Source organism: Thunnus albacares, chromosome 1 (genome assembly GCF_914725855.1).
Source record: "Thunnus albacares chromosome 1, fThuAlb1.1, whole genome shotgun sequence".
In the NCBI taxonomy this organism is placed as follows: Eukaryota; Metazoa; Chordata; class Actinopteri; order Scombriformes; family Scombridae; genus Thunnus; species Thunnus albacares.
The window spans coordinates 26,677,958-26,698,228 of record NC_058106.1 but is presented as its reverse complement, the minus strand read 5'-3'; the positions used below and the strand labels follow the sequence as shown (position 1 = coordinate 26,698,228).

Below are 20,271 nucleotides of genomic sequence, written 5' to 3'. Positions count from 1 at the left end.
ACAGGGTATGTACAAGCACTATTAATAGGTGTGGGTCCTGTATACACATCTTTAAATAAATGAGCAGCAGCAGCAGCAGCAGCAGCAGCAGCAGCAAAGTACTTATTAAAAGCTGGGTGTATCTCTTTCTGGTCAGGTATTACACAATTATTACATTTGACATGTGCAGGTAAAGAATTAGTGGTTTTATTTTTCATAGAATTTACTGCCTTCCAGAATTTTGCTGGTTTTTATTATGAGCTTTAAATTAATTCTAAATAATAATTTGATTTGACTTTCCTTACAGAGGCTGTTATTTCTCACTTGCCTAAATGCAAGCCAATGGGATGGGTCCCCTGAGTGTTTTGCAAGAGACCAGGCTCTGTTTCTTGCCTTAAACAGAGTTGAAAGCCCAGGGGAAACCAAGGATTTGACCTATCTTTTATTCTGAGCTTTTTGAAAGGTGGATGATTATCAACAATTGCAAGGAAGTCCTTTGAAAAATAGTCTAATGCCATTTCAACATCAGGAATTTCAGAGGTAAAATTAATATCACTATGATAAAGGTCGTTTATAAATGCTTGCTCATTAAAGATTCTTAGATTTCTTTTGACAAGAATTTTAGATTGTGCTTTCAAACATGTACCCCTAACACAAGCAACTGGCAGCGATCACTTATTCCAAGATCGAAAACACCAGTGGCAACAACTTTATTACTTCTGTTGGTGAGGATAAGATCTATTAAGTAGGATCTGTTATTACTTTTGGATTGGGTCTGATAGGCTCAGTAATCAATCATGAAAAGTTCAAATTGATGCACATTTCCTTAAGGTGTTCAGAACGTTAGATAACCAATCAAGTCACCCAGGATTATCATTTAAGAGTGAACATATTGAGAGAGTAGGTCCTCCTGTTTAGTTATGGAGTGAGAGTCGGCTGAACCACAATGGAATTGTTAGACCCAAATTCAATTTTCAGGGCAATACATTCAAAGCATTTAGGTACAGTAATAGCATACAGGATAGATACCTTAAAACAACTTTTGACATATATGGCAACACCCCCATCTCTATGAATCCTGTTTATTCTATATATATTGCAACCATTTATGGACACATTTATTTTTTTCTGGTTTCTGTGACAACCAGAATATCAGGATCTGCCTATGAGACCAATATGTTTAAATGATCTGATTTTTCTTGCTCACACAAACTTTTAAGATAAGATAAGAAAAGATAACTTTATTTTCTGTCACAAAGTAACAGAAATTTTCCTTTGACGAGGCATTACACATTTAAACAAACAAACTTCTGATGTTCAAATGAATTAATCCCAAACCTTTACTGGATTTAAAAGTATGATGATTGCCAGAGGCAGAGTGGGGTGGATTTGGAGTTAAGTGGTGAGGAACAGTAGGATGAAGGGAAATTGTTTTTATGTTTGGTGTCATGACAGACCGCTTTGAATGTTGCTGATTTATTCTTGAAGTAATTCTGATGGGAATGGCAACGCTGTTTAATACAGGAGAGTTATTTGAAACCAAGCCTGTTCTGTGAACAGTAATTAGTCTCCTGCGGGCCACCTGCATTGATTTTAAATTGATAGAATTCAAATTAAAATAAATTATCTGAAATAATATCTGATCTAAACAAACAGTAAGTAAACAACAGCACTGATGAGAATTCAGTGCTAGTTTCAGTACTTTGAACTTTTTAATACTCAGTGCTACAGAGACAATTACTCACTACCTAAAAATGACAGAATTTTATTTAATCATTTATTTATTTTCTCACAGCCTTGAAACTGCATTCCACCATATCAGTCATTTTGTAAAAACAAAAAAGAAAAAAACCTGTTGCTGAGGATTAAATTCCTGCTCACACACATTTGTGTTCATAGCTAAACAACACAAGCAGTGCTCCATGTGTGGCTACAACAGGGGGTCAGACACCATTTGCTGACTTCTGCCAGAGCAAGTGCTGTGGTAAACTGCCAACAACTGTGGTCCGGTACTTGAACAACCAGTCAGCCCCAGTTTACATCCCCCAACCCACACCAGCAGGCTCCCAAATAAGATAAGACAACTGAGTATCTTCAAATTAGAGTGCTGGCATTAACTTCTGTGCTTGCTCATGCACCTGCTGGGAAATGAGAGAAAAAATGTCTCTTTTTTTAACAGGAGCAGCGAGCTTAGTCTGCAACAGCAGTGGACAGCAGGAGCAGTTACTGTTGTCTGGCGAGGCTCCGGTAGACAGGTAAATGGTGTGGGGAGTTTGGCTTACTGAACTTTGTCACAGAGTTGATGAGCATACAGCTAGGCAAGCCACAGGCTGTACAAATCACCTGGAGCACACTCACACATGATGTTGGCAAGGAAACTGAGAGACTGTGCTTTTCTGGAGCAGCTTTTCAGGCAAAACAGCAGCTACAGCCGCCTCCATGACTTCAAACCGTGTCTACCCAATCACATACATCTGTTTTGTGGGTCACAGCATTTACCGACATCTACTAAAAAAGAAAAACAAACAAAAAAGTCTGAGTCCTCACCTCGTGGCCTCAGAGTTCACTCCTTTTCCAAATCACAGCTCTCTTTATAAAACCTTCCAGCACAGTTCAATAAAAGGCAAGTTTCTGTTCATTTTCACTTGCACACAATTCACTTAATGATGCCTCACAACACAACGATCAGACATAATCCCCCTTGGACACAGTTTGAACTATTTCCAAACACACTAGAACTACGTGTTTTAAATGAATCCCACTGTTGATTATGTTGGACATCATTAACCAAAAATAGAAATGTTGTGGCTAAATTGACCCGCACAAAACAGATGTGTATTAACCTTATCATGCTCCGGTGAATTAGAGACAGATCATTTGGTCTTTATGTGTTGGGCACAGCAGAGCATGAATGATTTAAAAAAAAAAAAATTCTCCAGTGATCTGCCTTTGGTGGATAAGGAGTGGTCAGACTTGTGTCTCCGGTGTCCACAGATCTTTAAGAACAGAATATATTACAGTTTTGCTTTTTTTTAATGCTCAACATGAGCAAAAACTAAGTTTATCTTTTAAATCTTCTCTTCTTATACCGATAAATTCTCCAGTTGCTTCACTTGTTGCAGTCTTGATGTCAATAAAAGTTCTGTCTTATGCAGAGGGAGAACCCCCCTCTCTCTATAAGAGCTTGTGATCAATAAAGCTCATAAGTCTTTTCCTCCAACTGAGCTTCCTACCCACGAGAATCACTGAGCGTCAGACAGACCAGACACACTCCTCCTAAAGGTGCCTCCCATCGCATACAAATCCTGAGTCTGTCCTACCTACTCTGCTCCGCCAGGCTCTGCCACATGCACATTCCTCCCTCGAGACCACAGACAACCAGACAAGTAGATAACGTTTTAGTGAGTCCCGGCCAAGAAAAAGATTAATATGGTGAGCTGCATATTGTTTGTGTCTCTGTGTCCTCGCATGCTTATGTATGATGTGTTCTGAGGCTATATTCTAATGCATGCACTCACATGCACACACACAATGTTTAATTTTTTTATAGACGTGTTCAGCAAATTGCATTAGTGTAGAAGGAGCCACTGTTGTATTTGCCTAATGAAGGAATTAAGATTAAAATGAAGTTTAGGGCCAAAAGCTACAACATGCAAGAGAAATAAACAGCTTGTCTCATCTAATTTGCAAATCTTGGAAAGTGTTTTGAAATCCCTTTGATTTAGGACCTTGCTGCTCTGCAATGTAAATCAGCTGGTGAATAAACGACTTCATAGCTTCATTAATATGTATGCACATGTCAAACTTGCCTGCAGTCTGATGTTAACAAGATTTGGGACAAACTGGACTCTTGTCTTGGATGGACGGACTGAGGTGGGCTGAGATGGGGTTGTTGCTGCAGAACTGCCTGCAATACACGCTTCAACTCCCACAACAACATTATTACTAGGGATTACACGCGACATGAGAATATCATCAAGCCAGGCAAGTGCTTCTTGCAAGTAAAAGAATCACACACACACACATACACACACACACACACAAAGCCCAATTCAGGAGTGAAATGCAGGGGCAGCGTTGGCGCTGGACTCAGGCCCAGACATGGGAATATGTCCCAACCGACTTCACACATGACTACACGACTAATAGGAGCAAAAAGGTTGTAAATGAGGAGTTGAAATAGATGACAAAAAAGGAGGGAAGGAAGGTACTGACATTCGGTGGGCAGGAAGCCCACTGATTCTCCCTGAGGTCCGACGGTCAAGTCAGAAAAACTGACACATGGTTAGCCTGCAGATGCTGAAAGCATCAAAGCTACATTTGGTAAAAAGCCAGTGTTAGAGAGCCTTAATTGCTCTTTCATTATGAGTCATGCTATAGAGTATTCATGTAATTAGTGAGTGATTCGATGAATGTGTTTGTGTGCATAGATGGATCCATATTGTACTCAGGCATATGAGCACACCAGCTCCAGAGACTGAACTTTGATGCGTTTCCTTGATTGTATCCTCTGGCAGATAACGCTGCTGTGTGATTTGGGGCCCAGGGGTGAGAGAGTCTGAGTCAGCTCTAGCTTCGCTCTGGGAACAGCCAGTCTCCCATTCGTTTGAAATCACTGCAATGTACAGTCCATCTTAAGAATCAAACTACCACAGGCATCTTCTAGGATTTGATGGCAGAAACTTTATCTGCAGTGTTGAGATACAGATGTTGGCTGGTGCATTTGATTTCATCCAGAAATGCCTTGTGTTGATGTTATGCACATATATTATTATATTGCATATATTCTGCTCTGACATTTTCAGAGGTCCCTGACAAAGATTTGGTATAATATAAGCGAGAACAAACAAAAGTATAAAGACTGATAACAAAAATATTACTAAAGTCTAACAGAAGATGATAATAGATAGTTACTTTCCTGCAATATAAAGACAAGTACACTAAAAAAGTGTATAGTGAGCTGGTTTTAGAACTTCCAACAATAAGAACGATGTGTGAAACTGTGTTTTTTATGTTCTATAGCGGGGACAAATGGGTGAAGTGAGGGGGTTAAGTAAATAAATAGTCACTGCTGTAAATCACACGTAATTTAGTGAGCAGAAATGTGTTTTCTCACACTGCATAATATCTGAATAATATCTTCTCCCAGAGTGTCTAGTTTGCTTTCCTTTGCTTTGTTATTTTATTTCACAGTGTTGCAGGACTGTGTGAAATCACTTCATGCTGGCCTGTTAGAAAAAGGCAAATTTTCTGACAGTGTTTCCACTGTATTTTCCCCAAACAAATCTTTCTAGAAAGAAAGTTCAACTCAACTCATGTATGCGATTGTTAACCTGCATGAATTTCATCATAGGATGGTGAAAAGGCAAAGCTGAGAAGTGACATAGACTGCAAAGACAATGATGGAGAAGGCGGAGGAGAATCAAACAGTTCAGGTGGTTAAAATATTCTTTAGCAAAGATAATGATTGGATAATAATTGAGAGTAACAGTTAAGGTTTGATGAGAAATACCTATTTTGCTATTAATTTAGTTGAATTTCAGATGACTACTCTATTGTTTCCATCTCTTTTCTGTTTTAACATCAATGTGCTTTCAGAATGAATGAAAATCAGCTCAAATTGAAACTTGAACCACACATCATTCTCATTGTTTTTCAGCCTTCATCAGACTTGCTTTCTGGTTTTCCTAGCTGGCAGTATTCTTGTTTCAAATGACTTTTTAAGCCAGCCATTCTCTCATCAAGCTTTACCGCAGAGTTGTCAACTCCTATTTAAATATTAGTTCGAAGTGACGGCCAGAGAGGGGAAAAATTAAGCTCTTTGTGAAATAAAATCCACATACGTTGCCTGCAATGAAGAAAGGCGCAGTGACTGCCAGTTGCTTTATTCCCCATAAATAGAGCTCCAATTAAAGCAGGAATCTTTGTCTTGCTGGAGAGAAGAAACCAGGCCCATTTACCGTACCACTTCCAGTATCTTGAGAAGTCATGACAGATAAGGAACATACAGTAGTATTGCTGTAAAACACCCAGCCAGTAATTGGAGTGAGACTCAGAGGGGCAGCAAAAACAGTTCCTGACATGGAATTGATGAATATTTTCAATGCACAAAAGCAATTTACAGAGGACTGAAATAACATAATGCTCTTAGCTTACAGTGCATTTCTGTGCTAAGTCCCTAAAGGCTCTATTTTCTTAGTCATATGGGGATTTAAATATACTGCGTTCACACAAGGAAGGACTTTGTGGGTTTTGGATGCTTTGGAGGACTGGATTTATTTCTTTTTAGCCATTAAGCTTGTATACGGGCAAATGTCGATATTAAAACCACTCGAGGGATCTATTTCTGTATGGTTTTAATTGACACTTCAAGTGAACAAGAAAACGTACAGGAGTTCAACTTTAAACAAATCCCATGCGAAGAAACACATTGCAGTGGAGGAAATGGATTGCTGTATAACACCATGTATTCTCATTACTGCACAGTACATGTATGGTGTATGTACTGTACTTACTGTCTCCAGGTGTTGTCAGGCTAGAGGAGCCACACCAGACCAAGTGAGCAGAGTTGAATGGCCTTTCTCCTGCCGTTAACACTGCTTGTCTGCCAACATTACTGTGCATATGTTCGGTGTGTTCCCAGGCGGCTGGGCTGCGCACAGAAATTCAGCACTTAAAGCTGCCATCTTCGCCTACGCGGACGAGCTGGGGAAGCACACACATATCAGTATATGCAGACTGTTGCCTCCTCGTCTGTCTGCCCTACATCCCATGATTCCAGTTGACAGCAGCAGACGTGTCACAGCTGGCTCTGAGACCAAACTTGAACAAAGGCAGGTTAAGCCAAGTAGGTCACATGTCTTCTTGAAGGCTTCAATCCCCTTTTCCCCCCACACGCATCTTTAGAATTCTGTCTGAATGTGTTAAATTTTGGGTGTCGTTTAGTTTTATGACCCATTTACTGTGATATACTGTATATAAGGACAACCAAACACACCAAAGCCTTTGAATTTCTGAGGAAATTTGGAGAATTAATAAAAAAATCTCTCCATGCTGAGATCCGTGATATTTAAAAATTATTCCTTTTACATATGCATATTTATTTATTTTTTAAACTAAAAATAAACATGATCAGCATGATGAGCCTTTTTTTTAATTAGTTACGCTATGTATTGTGTCATCTATGCACATACAAGTGCCTACATGGACTTACTGTATAAAACACCAGCAATACTGCCGCAGTGGTGTTTTGTCAGACAAAAACATACATTTTTACATTTAACGTCACATTTCAAATAAAGAACTTTGTAACCTGCCACAAAAAAGGCTTAGAAATATAATGAAATATAATTTTCTAAAATGTGTAGCCATTAAATCATAACATGACATGAGCAACAAAACATGAAATGCACTTCATCCTCAATCTTACCTAAAATCATATAACAAAGCCTTTTAAACTTTATTGTTTCTATACTGTACGTACAGTAAAGTACCTGAAAGTAGTTGTGCACACAGAGATCTTTGACTTTTAGTGAAATTCTGCCATACGCAAGTTTTTCATTAGAGAATATACTGGTTATTAAGGTTTTTAGTTTAGGTTTGTTTCCTTACACATAATTTGCGCTGAACATCATGAATAGTACAATGTAACATGTTTTGAGAAATTAAAAAAACAAATGAACATACAAAATGTACATGGCATATTCACAAGTCCGTTCTTAAAGTCACAGACTTTTGTTTCTAATATTGTGCTTTATTGGAATTTTACAGTGACAATATATTGTTTTTAGAAATTAAAATATGTAAATAAGTAAATGCAACAATAAATACAAAAAAACTGAGGGTGTTCCAAAGCCTCATTCTATGGCTTTGCACCAAATATGCTTATTCAATATTCAGTTTGAAAAATGGAGCAGCAGAGAGAAGAAAAACATTAAGAGCTATTTCACAGTTTTGTTCAGATGTGTTAAATATTCTTTGCATGGCTGACTAACTTACCATTAAACCTGCGACGGATTCTGTCTCAACTGCCACACAAGGTGCGAGCACTGGGAGTAAGAGTTGTTGGACTGCAAGGCAGTGTCAGATAACAAGTGTCAAGAGGAAATGACAAGAGGGCTTCAGATATGGACAGGGAGGCTTATCCTAACTGGAATCTATGCTGAACCAAGTATCCCTAACCTCAACACTGATATGGACACAGTATTTCTACAAGGGAGGGACAGGGGAGAGAAGGCTGCTGGAGGGCTTTTGTATCAGCCAGTTTGGGACAGGAGGTGTACAGAATATATGTCAATGGAAAAATGGATCTGGATCGAGAAAAAACTTTAGCTGTAGGTTGTATACTTTTACTGAGTTTGTGAAAAATACTACAATCGGGAGGCACTGCAACTTCCATTGACCCAAAAAGGTCATGATGCACTTCATGACCTTTTTGGGTTATCTCACGATCTCCAATGGATCACCTTTAAAATCATTCTGTAAAATCCTTGAATGTCCGCCTGACCTCATGTCTTTCCACAGTACCTGTATTATGTCCACCTGCCTGCCGATGGTTAACAGCTTCATCCAACTGTCCTTCAAGAATGGTATGACGTCTCAATTATTGACGCATTTCTCTCTTCCTTTTGTATATTTCTGCACAAGATAACTAGTATCCCCCACCACACACTAATAATAGATTCACATACAGTATAGGGGCATAGAGCTATGGGTAACACAGGAAACTGTCCTTGTTGTTTTTTTTCTTTCCGCATCTTTCTGCCTCTTTCTGACCCACCTACTCCTACACAAATACACTGACTGCAACACAGGAACGTTTGAATCATTAATAGCTGGAACATCTGTGTCCCCTTCCCACTGGTGGCTTCATCCCATCTGTGAGTGCCCAGGCTCCCATCAGAAACTCCCAAGTTTCATTTAAGGAATAGACCGGAAACATACTGTACATGTTCAGAGGGGCTGACTGTCTTTGAGAGAAGTCTGGAATTTTTTCTTTGACTTAAGGAGGGGGTTTTTGTTGGAAAAAACATCTAGTAAAATAGAAAGCTGTTGTCTAACACAATTTCTCTGAGTTTCAAATCACATCAGTCTGTTTAGCTCATTATGAGCATGCCTAGAGGTGAAATGATTACTTTATTAACTGATGAGTCATTTAACTAGAAGAAGAAATAATCTGAAACTATTTTGATGATCAAGTCATAGTTGAGTCAATTTTTAAGCAACAACATTTCATAGTTCCAGCTCCTCAGCTCCCCTTGTGAGGAGGATTTGTTGCTTTTCTTTGTCATATGTGATAATAAACTGAATGTCTATAAGTTCTTGAGTCAGACAAAAAAGTGACATTTCATTGACTTAAGGTTTAATGAAGAAAATAATCAGAAAATTCTAAAGATATTTAGCTTGTATGTGTCAGTTTTCCTCATCTTCTTTATGTTTGGCCAATGTTTTGCCACTTTGCTAAAGAGTTGCTACTTTCTCCTCATACACTGACAAGAAAAAACAAGGCTTGTTGCCCTCAATATCCTGAGAAAAAAAACAATTTCGCTGCCTGCCCTGTTGCCCTCACCATCTGAAAAAAATGCACACATTGTGTTGCATGCCACTCTGTACTGGGGCTCTAGCCAAGTCCCCAGGAACAGCTTGAGGCTGTGTGGCTATTTTGGCGTACAGGCCAGTGTTGTAGCTGCAGGTTGCATGACATCGTCTGGCCCAGTAAGTAGACTTTTATTATACTCATTAAAAAAAGAAACTGCTGTAAAACTGAAACCATTTCCTGAGCATCATTTACCTTCAAATTTTAACAGCCAACAAGTCAATGTGTTATTTTGTGTCATTCATATGTGTGGGCAGTTGGCCAGGAGGAGGCACGTGTGGGTTGAGAATGTGGCAACTCTTTCAACCATCTTGAAACACTGTATTCAATTCTCTTAATACTTCAGTGGTTTTAGACCAAGCAGCAACCTCCAAGGCTGAAAAATTAAGCCAATGCGGAGGTGCCAAAAACCTGCATTCTATCTAATGGCCATCAGGGGGCGACTCCACTGGCTGCAAAAAGAAGTCCAATTGTACGGAAATCTATGAGAAAATGATCCTACTTCCCTCTTGATTTATTACCTCAGTAAACTGTTTCCTAATGAGTTTATGATCTCAATTGGTAGTTTCAAGTCTTCTTCAATACAGCATGATGTTCATTTTGTTCATATTTCACGGTGTGTTTTCAGTTCACTAAAGTTAATTGACCATTGTGATCGCCTACAAAAAGTCTTGTTCAGCGTTTGGTTTTAATAAAAGACCCATCAATGAGTCGGATGATCAGTTTTTCCGGTGAGTACATTTTGTTTTAACGGTCTTAGGCCTGCTTTTTGCTGGCGAAAATTAGCATTAGCATTAGCATGATCACTGTTAACCATAGATTGTAAATACACCATGCTAACAGAGCTAGCAGCTAGCGCTATGGTCAGCTCAACCCTCTCATCCAAATATGGTCACTTCTGGCTCCAAAAATCAAACATGGCGACCAAATCCAAGATGACAATGGTCAAATCACTACACTTGAAGCTTCAAATCAACAGTTCGCAATATGTGAATACATCCATATTTTTTTACAGTCTATGGTTTAGACACCAAACATTTTAATATATTTTGTTTTTGAGTCTATTTTATTTTTTTGAATTACAAATCAGCCACAAAAAGCAGTATGAATTATTCAGTCAGAAATTGTATAGGAACTAAAGTCCATAAAAATAGGTCTGGACATGCCACTTTATTGTTCAGAAATTTCACTTCTTTTCTGTCTGGTCATTTTGCCATGTTCCAATGTGGCAGGGAGGCGACATGTGCTTTTGAGAACACTTCACAAGTGACTTTATCTGTGTTTGCTCAGGCCCTATAGACGACAGACTCATGGACAAATGCCTCTCTTGCTGTCACAGGTGCACACACACACACACACACACACACTCCACACACACACTTATCTTATTGTGACAGCACAGTCTTTGTGTGACTTGCCAAAATAGTATATGAAAAATGTCAGTGTTGCAGACAAGGAATGAGAAGCGGCAAGAAGAACCTCAGGAATTCTGGCATTAAATGGATTAAAATCATAAAATCAGTGGCACATACTGCATGCCTGTGTCGGTTGTACATAGAGCTGTAAAACTTCTTTAGTTGGTACTTTTAGACTCATTCTTCTTCTGTGTGTGTATGTCTGTTTGTGTGTATGTGTGTGTGTGTGTGTGTGTGTGTGTGTGTGTGCACATTTTTGTTACCTCTTGGGGGCCTTTTACCGGTGCGAACAGCGACCTTGTCGGGACCAGTAGTCCTCTCAGGGGCCAAACCCCGATCCTAATGAGGCAAATCCTCATTTCTGAGGTCCTGGTTAAAGTTAGGGGTAAGGTGTGAAGGTTAGGTTAAGGTTGAGGTTAGGCATGAATTAGTTATGGTTAAGGTTTGGGTTAGGCTGTCCACAGTGAATGGACAATACAATACAATGTCCTAAAAAGGATAGCTGTGCAAAGTAGATAGAGGTTAAGGTGAAGTAGCTAAGTGCAGATCGACTGTGCATATACTACAGTCAGTCATTACATATGAAAAAAAGGTCATCTGCACCCTGCTGTCACATCTTCAGTGTGTGTGGCATAGAAATGGTAGTGAGGGCTGTGGAGATAATTGCCATGTGAAAGGTTGGGCATTTTTGTTGACATGTCAGTGTTTTGTATTAAGCCTTCACTGGATGTTATTAGGGTTACTATGAAAGGTCATTTATTTGAATCTATCCATGCGCACTGGTAATTTCAGTCAGTCATCTGGATAGAAAAAAATTCTCTGGGGAAGAGTAATAATAAAATAGACCAATCAAGATGATTCACACAGCATAGCAAAACTCGCTAGCTTTATTCTGGGATTTTATGCACTGAAAACATTCATCAACTGTTTGTCAGGAAAGTCTTCAGATGGCTCCATTTCATCTCCTAGTAAAGACTGATGCTGCTGCTAGCTATACAGCCCTTGTAATTGTGATGCCAAGTGAGCTTGTCAGTTACAGCGACAAACACCACACATCAATCTGGGGCCAGAAAGAACTTTAGTGAAGACTGAAAATGTCTGCATGAACTGAAAAGATGCATAGGCAGTGTTTCCATCACATTTATTAAGCTCACACATGCATTGTTCTGTTAATTTCAATAATCATGCATGTGCACAATCATAATGCCACCTGCACCATTAGCCCTGAATGGATGTCGACACTCCAGTTCAACTGGGTTTGGATGTAAATACTGATCAGTACAGGACAGAAAGCAAGACTGTATTGAGACATTGCGTACCAGTTTACAGTATATTTTAAGCTATGACATCCTATGAATTGATCACACATGACTATCTCTAATTTCTCATATTACTACGCTATATTGAGACAACATGAACCCATTTTCTCACACTGGAATTAAAATCTTGAAAAGAGGGAAGTTACAAAGTTAAAAGTAAAAGTAGTGTATGCATTCTTTTGGTGTGTATGCATCAATTTCTATACCTAGAAATAAAATTTAGCATATCAGACTTAACTAGTAGGAAGGTTGGTACACACACTTACGTGCGTAAGTAAGAAAGCCTTGTTCAAGAATAAAAAATCACATTGACAAGCTCTCACTTGGAAAGTAGAAGCTAGTTAGCATTGCTAGCTTCCACTTTTGAGGGCAGTACAAACTTAACAGCACGACGGGTCCTCCTAAATGTTGAATGGTGTAAAGAGATAGATCTGTAAAGAAACAGGTGATTTAAATCACTATCAGTTGATGACCAGTTCTTCAAATTAATCAACAAAATTGGAAACAACAACCCAATCGCTAGAAGAAAACGTTGGCATTGAACGTTTCTGCAAACCACAGAAACGTTGAATATATACGTTTCAATGCGTGTAATACGTATCACATCAACATTTCTACAAACGTAGCATATTAACATTTCTACCCATTGAATAATGATGTTTTATGGTGTGACAATGCTGTGGGTAAGGTCTGGTTAGGTTTAGGCACAAAGACCACTTGGTTAGGGTTAGGGAAAGATCATGGTTTGGGTTAAAATAAAAATAAAAAATAAAATAAAAACGGCCGATGTCTCATTAAAAACACCTGCTTTTCTGGCCAGAAAAACGGCTGCAAATGTCCTGACGTCTCCCTAAAAACACCCACTTTTGTCGGTTGAAATGGGAAGTGGACATTAGTTTCGAGGTGGTCTCAAACCGTACTCTCTGCTGACTTCCAACTTGCTGCCAAGAAACTTGGCTCCTAATAGGAAAGATCAGCTCATACAGATCGCATGTGAACTGTGTCACTTTAGAAATGTTGAGATTATGCGTATTTTGGAAATGCTCACATGATACGTTTTGCTGAAATGTTGAGATGATATGCTTTGTTGACATTTTGATATGATACATATTGTTGAAATGTTAATATGCTACGTATTTCATGTGTTGAAACATAGATATTCAATGTCTCTGTGGTTTGCAGAAACGCAAACTGCCAACGTTTTATTCTAGCGACCAGGCTGGAAACAAACAGCACTGTTTAAGTCTGATGTAGTGTTAACCAATGAGTCCACTGCAATCTACTCACATAGACTTTGTTGCTCTATAAGAACTTCACCTGATTTCCTTCTTGGCTTTAGTCATAATACAATGGCAATTGGAGGGATTTGTCACTTGAATGTAAACATACAGTATGTAGTTGATTCTGTCTTTTTTTCTCAGAGTCCTTCATAACCAACTCTATGAGGACTTGTTAACAAAGTTAAAAAAGTACCTCTTCAGTCAAAAATGTGTGTTTTTTTTTTTTTTTTTTTAATATTTCCATATTCATAGATTCTGGATTTTGGAGGGAGAAGGAGATGTAATTTTAAGGATTTTTAACTAGGTAATTGAATTTTTTTTTTTTATTCTGGAAAAGACATGTCAGACACAATTTATTATTCCAAGCAGATGGTTTTTATGTGTCCTAAAACATGTCTGGAGGGGATCTTTTAAAAAAAAGAGAAAAGCTCTGACATGTCAGTCAACCACTGCCAAGGGAACCACCCACCCAGAGGCTTGAAGCTTAGATGCTGTTTCCACAAATATGTCCAAAAACAGTTTGATCCTCTTTTGAAAAATGGAAAATTACACAGGAGCATCATTAGACCTCCTGCAGATATATGAATACTGTACTTGAGAGTTTTATTCTTGCACAGGAAATAACTGTGTAACCACAGTCTGATACTTAATGTCTTGGTGTGCCATGACTGCTCACTGGGGTTGTCGTGGCATTATTAGACACTGCTCCTCTCTCTCATCAACATGTTTCCAGGCCAAGTGGATCCATTCCCTACTGGGAGCACTCCAAGCCAAGGTGGAATCTAAGCCCCTATAATCTGCCATGTTATTGAATTAAAGGCTTATGCCTGCTCTTCTCAAGTATGTCAATTATTTTCGTTTCAATGATGCACTCACTCATTTCTTTTCAATCAAAAAAAAAAGGTAGATCTAGTGCTTAAACGGAAAGGAATGCATGTGTTGAGGGATGCGTAGGTGGGAGAAAACAACTAAAGGAAGATGTATATTTCCGTTTCTTTCATCAGACCTACTGTATATTGTATGGATTAAATAATTCAGTGTGTTTGTGCTGTACAAGTAGCAGCTGTTCCGAGTGTGGTGGTGACAGTTTCTCAGTGATGTTAACACGGAAGCACACACGCCATCACCTCACTGCTTCTTTTATTTAGTTTCTTATAATAGACTTTCAGTGCCATGATATATGGTCAAAGTTTTTGAAAAAGGAACAAGAAAGCCTAATGAGCACTGATTACACACTTATTCATAAGTTCAGTTTTTTGAAGATACATTTCAAAGGTGCCATGGCTTCTACTTGTGTGTTTTGTGGTCCATATTTGATTTAAAAAAAAAAAAGAAACAGCCTTCAAAAATTTTTAAATGAAATTGACTGTATCAACATTTGTCAATGAATGTATTAGAGTGACAATGAGAGACTTCATACTTCTGGCAGAATCAGCTTATGTAAGAATTAATGTATACTTTGTGTATGACTATTTTTTATTTCTTTAAATTGAAAGGCAAAAAAGATGTTGGAATATTTTGAATGAAATGACAAAAGATGCCCCATTTTGTTCACTGTTTTCCAATAGATCAAGTCAAGGGGAACAATAGAATTAATGGGAACAAAGGTATTTATTTTTAATAGTATGTTGCATATATTTATTACCCATTAGGCTTAGTGCTCTCTGTAAAATGCACTTTTTCCTTTTACACTTTGACAAATGCAGTTTAATTTTTCAGTGAGAACCTCTTCTGTAGTGGCATTAGACATCCATGTCTTACAGCAAACTGAATCTATCGTTGTTTTGCTGTGCGACACTGATTGCCAGCTCCGGGTTAACCTCTTTACAGTACTTCACGGATAGTGATACTTTCTATGTGTACAGTGTGATACTGGTCTCTCATTAGAGCAGGCCACCTCAGACAAGTCAAGAAGCTGCTGATCACAGGCATTTCAGAAAATAAAAGGAAAGAGAGCAGATGAAGGCACTGTGTTTTTAAGACTCCAATACTTTAACTGAGGTCAGGAAAGATGTAACAAGAGGGCAACAAGTTTGCTGGAGAGAGAGGAATGTTTCAGCTATAATAGGGACCAAGCACTTCAACAAGTTGTGTATAAAAATGTACTCTGAGGCCTTATGGTTCAAACTTTTATTGTCAAGGACAGGAATATCAACATAATGAGTTCATGCTGAGCAGGGGGAATAAAGCGTTCAACATTTTCTGACTAAAACTAACCTGCCACAACAACACATTTATTCATTAACAGTATCAATACTGTGATTTTAAAATAGCTTTTTAAAAGTCTTATATAGATCCTAGACTAGCAACCGGTTTGTGAAAAGATATAATAGGTCTCCAAATAAAGAATGAAATATTAGTGGTCATCTCCACATCTGCGCAGTTATCAGTGCCAAAAGAACAGCACAGTGTGTGACAAGAATATAACAGAGTTTGACATGCTCAAGGAAAATTCTTGACAGCTACCAAGACTGTAACCTTCATCATTTGACCTGATCCACAGACTGCTGTTTCCTCATTTTGATGAGGCAACGTGGCAGTGAGAACTGTGATCGACCACTCAAAGCGCTTTTACACTATATGTCACATTCACCCATTCACACACATTCATACGCTGAATGGGTACAGGGGCTACCATGCAAGGTCCCAACCTGCCCATCAGAGGAAATCTAATCATTCACGCACATTCTCACACTGATGGCACAGCCATCAGGAGCAATTAGGGGTTAACTATCTTGCCCAAGGACACATTGACATGCAGTCTGGAGGAGCCGGGAATCGAACCACCGATCTTCCGATTAGTGGACAACCTGTTCTACCTCCTGAGCCACAGCCGCCCAAATGTTACCTAACTGTACATTTGCAAAGTCTCTTTAGTAGTAACTTATCCCAAACCATGTTTCCCTAAACCTAACCAAATGGTTTTTATGCCTTTAAAAGTGATTTGTAACAGGTAAATGATGTAGTCCTGCTGATTACTACTGATAAAACCAGATCAAACCAGAAAATGTGGGGAAAATGTGTCATTCTGCATGACCAAATGTCCTATTTGGTTGTTTAATTTGGAGAACTTAATGGGTAAAAGCAAACGGCAACTGCCCCGGCTTGAGGCTGAAGCAGATGTGAAAGTACATTAAAATGCAATGACACCAACGGCAGCTAGACGGCTCCAAAAAATCCCCGGCTCCAACTGGCTCCTATTCAAAGAGTATCACTTTCTTTCTAGAAATACTAAGTCAATGATTTTTTCAATGAGTCATTATGGTCTCAATTGCTAAATACAGACCATATAATAAGTATGATGGTCATTTTGGAAATTACTGTTCCGTTAATAAGATTTGAAGACTTATAGTAGCTTTGATGTCCACTGTGTGGGCGTTGATTGACAGTTGTGATTGGCAGTTCACTCACCTGCTGCTCTGGGACTTGCACTCAGACTACTGTTGCAATATTGAGGTAAGTTTAATGTTACTCACTCAACTCACATGTCCCCTTAATTATTGTAGTGCTATCAGCCAATGATTTGGGGCACTGGAAAACTAAAAAGGATGAGTAGTGAATGGAGCGACTGAAGGCAGGAGTCCATGCAAACAAGTTGATGTTTTATTGAAAACAAACAACAAAAAACCTTGTGTTCCAATTCAACAAAAAACATTTCAAGCTGAAGTAAGAACCAATAAATAAAAACCCACAGCCTGAACCAACTACCACTTTCTCCCCTACTACAGACCAGCCACTGGCATTTTATCCTCTCAGACCTGACCTGGAACTGCTCAAATAAGCACAGGGGTGCACTAAACAGGCTGAAGCATTCCAAGAATCAACAGTAAACAAAGTCGTCATTTAAGGTTCTTAGTGTCAACATCCTAGGTTAACTATGAACACACTCCAGAGCAATCATGAGCACTCAATCTTTAACAAACTGTCATCTGCTGCTGAACAGTTTTACACTTTCTTCGGCCACTAGACAGTTCCCAATCACAGGTTACAACCATGCACACCTGTTTTCAATTACATACAATTATCAGATAATCTGCAACAGCACCACAAGCAGAACAACAACAAAATGAGCTCAGACATTTAATAATCACCACAGCACGACAACCCTTTTAACAGTTTGGAACACAAATACATCTACATTACTGAACCTAGCATGTGTTCTGTTATTGATTTAACTGGACTGAAATGAATGACTTAAATACTGGACTGAATGAATTTCTTAACATCTAAAGAAAACTGATAATGTCAAGGAACAGGGCCCTGTGAAAAGAGATGGAAGCAGCCTTTTCACAGTTACAATATGGATAAGGTCTGGGTGTCACCACAATGCAAAGACTAATGTAGCTTTCAATGCCTCAGCTTTATTGGTACTCCCCCAGCTAAGTGATTTCCTGTCTTGTACAGATAACAACGCAGGTGCTTTATCTCCGCGTTCTTCAGTTGTATAATGGCTCAGATTATTAAACAACTACATCAGACAAACCCAAAGGTCTTTCAGGGAGACTGTAGTCAGTTGGCATTCCTGGAAAAGTGTGCAGCCTCTAAACTACATCCTGCTACATCATCTTAATCTTGTCGCATGAGTCAGACTAGCAATGAGTCATAACAAAGACTCGATTAAATTATCCAGCTGTTTCACACAACTCTGTCATGTCCTTTGTTGGAAATCTCTCTTGCACCTAATTTTCCAGTGTGCCGTGTAACTGATGTAGTAAGAAGTAATTACTGGTAATTATTTTGTCTAAAAATACTAGGTAATTAATGACAAGTATATAGGGAAAGACTCACACCTAACCGAACACTATGTCACTGTGCAGTGTACCACACACATGCACATGCATGCCCATGCAAGAGTACATTTCTGTGCATCACAGGGCTATTGATCTATCATAAAGAGCCCATTAACCACTCTGCTACACATACACACAAACACACGTATTCACATCCATGTCTAGGTCTAAATTTGAATGATTCCCAGGCAAAACACCATGTTTGATTTCTACTTCAAAATCGTATTAGAATTATAGCAACATGAACATTATCATCCCCAAGGTCTGGGACGTAAAACTGTTAGTAGGCGTAAATAAAATACGAGTGCAATAATGCCATGTGTACCGCATGAGAGGGCATAGGATCTCTGAGTGCTTGTGTTTCCATCAGCAGGGCTGCAGCCTTGATTGATGAGGCGATTGAGGCTGGGGAGTTTGCTACAAATCAGCAGTGTTGTTATGAAGGCTGGCTGGCTGGCTGGCTAGCCTGCTATGCTCAGATCTCTACGATGTCTCTACTGCTCTGCCTGAGTTTTCACAGCGATGCCTGACCTCTGTGGTCAAAGGACAGCCGAAAATGTTTTCATTCTGACCACTCAGCTGGCTTGGTTAGTGAGAAAAGACTTCCTGCCTCTCACACACATATGCGGAGGCACACACCCTTACCAGCAGTGCATCACCCTTCGCAGCCCAACCTCTTTCAAGTCACGCAACACAAGCACACAGGCACACACCCATGCTCTCCCACAACCCCAGTCCTCATGCTGCCAATAAAAATATGAAGAACGAAGACAGTGAGATGGAGCTTCCCGCCATGGCACAGGGGGAGTTTGGGTAATATTCAGACAGCTTTGCCTCGAGCAATGAAATCAAACAGAAGCTCCCTGCAGAGTTAGACGTCTGTTATTAAAGGCTGTTCTTTTGCTGTCAGGGTCAGCACAGACCCTCTCATACCCGTGCCCATAAAAAAACAAAAAAACAAAAAAACAAAAAAACCCACAATGGTAGATGCAGATAAAAGAAAGCTCAGGTTGTGTCTGTGCTCAGTACAGAACACACTTTGCAATAAGTTGCTGCCCTTGAACAAGGTGAAATGATGTCTACATCTCTATGTTGTAACTCATTTGCCAATTTTTATATGGCTGTACAATAGCAGAGATTCTATAAAAAGAACTGGATTTCTATAGCACTATTGTAGAATAACCTTAGCATTACTATAACCCTGCAGCAGATAACTGCAGCAATACACAGTATAGCTCTCTGAACCACACATTACATTTTTCTCTATCACAGCAACACTTGAACATGATTGTAAACTATGTTTTTGCTGTCATACTAGAGATATACCTGTGTTCCTCTGCACACACGATGTTTTAAATCAGGAGGTGCTATCATTGTCTGCAGCCACATTTTAGTCTAGGTATGAAATAGCTATAGCAAAGTTTATTCTAACCAATTAGATCAAGGCTTGCACTGCAGCTTCACTGGCAGAAATAATTCAAACAAATACTTATATTAGTCCATAATTAGGCACAGAAGGCCTGTCAAGCTCAATTCGGCATCTCAAGTGCTTGGAGAGTGCTGTGTTTTGTCTTAAAAAAAACAACCAAAAACATAATAACAAAAAGTGTAAGTAATGATTAAACAGTGTGCTGCTTTAATATAAGCTCTAAATGTTAGCATGCTCGGCTAACTAACTTACTACATAGATAGATGGATAGATAGATGGATGGATGGATGGATGGATGCATAGCTCGATAGCTCAATAGCTAGATAGCTAGATAGCTAAATAGCTAGATAGATAGATACTTTATTGATCCTGAAGGAAATTTAGGCATCCACTAGCTAGCTATACAATAAATACACACAATATAAATTAATAATACACACAATAAAAGTTAGCCTGTAACAATA

At 39.0% G+C, this 20,271-nt stretch overlaps 1 long non-coding RNA gene across 1 annotated transcript; it reads left to right on the top strand.

The window, feature by feature from the left end:
- The first annotated feature begins 317 nt into the window (after positions 1 to 317).
- LOC122965339 lies at positions 318 to 3,405 on the top strand. The gene is made up of 3 exons (XR_006402957.1): positions 318 to 519; positions 1,879 to 2,234; positions 3,317 to 3,405. It is a non-coding gene; the product is annotated as an uncharacterized LOC122965339 (long non-coding RNA).
- Positions 3,406 to 20,271: the final 16,866 nt, after the last annotated feature.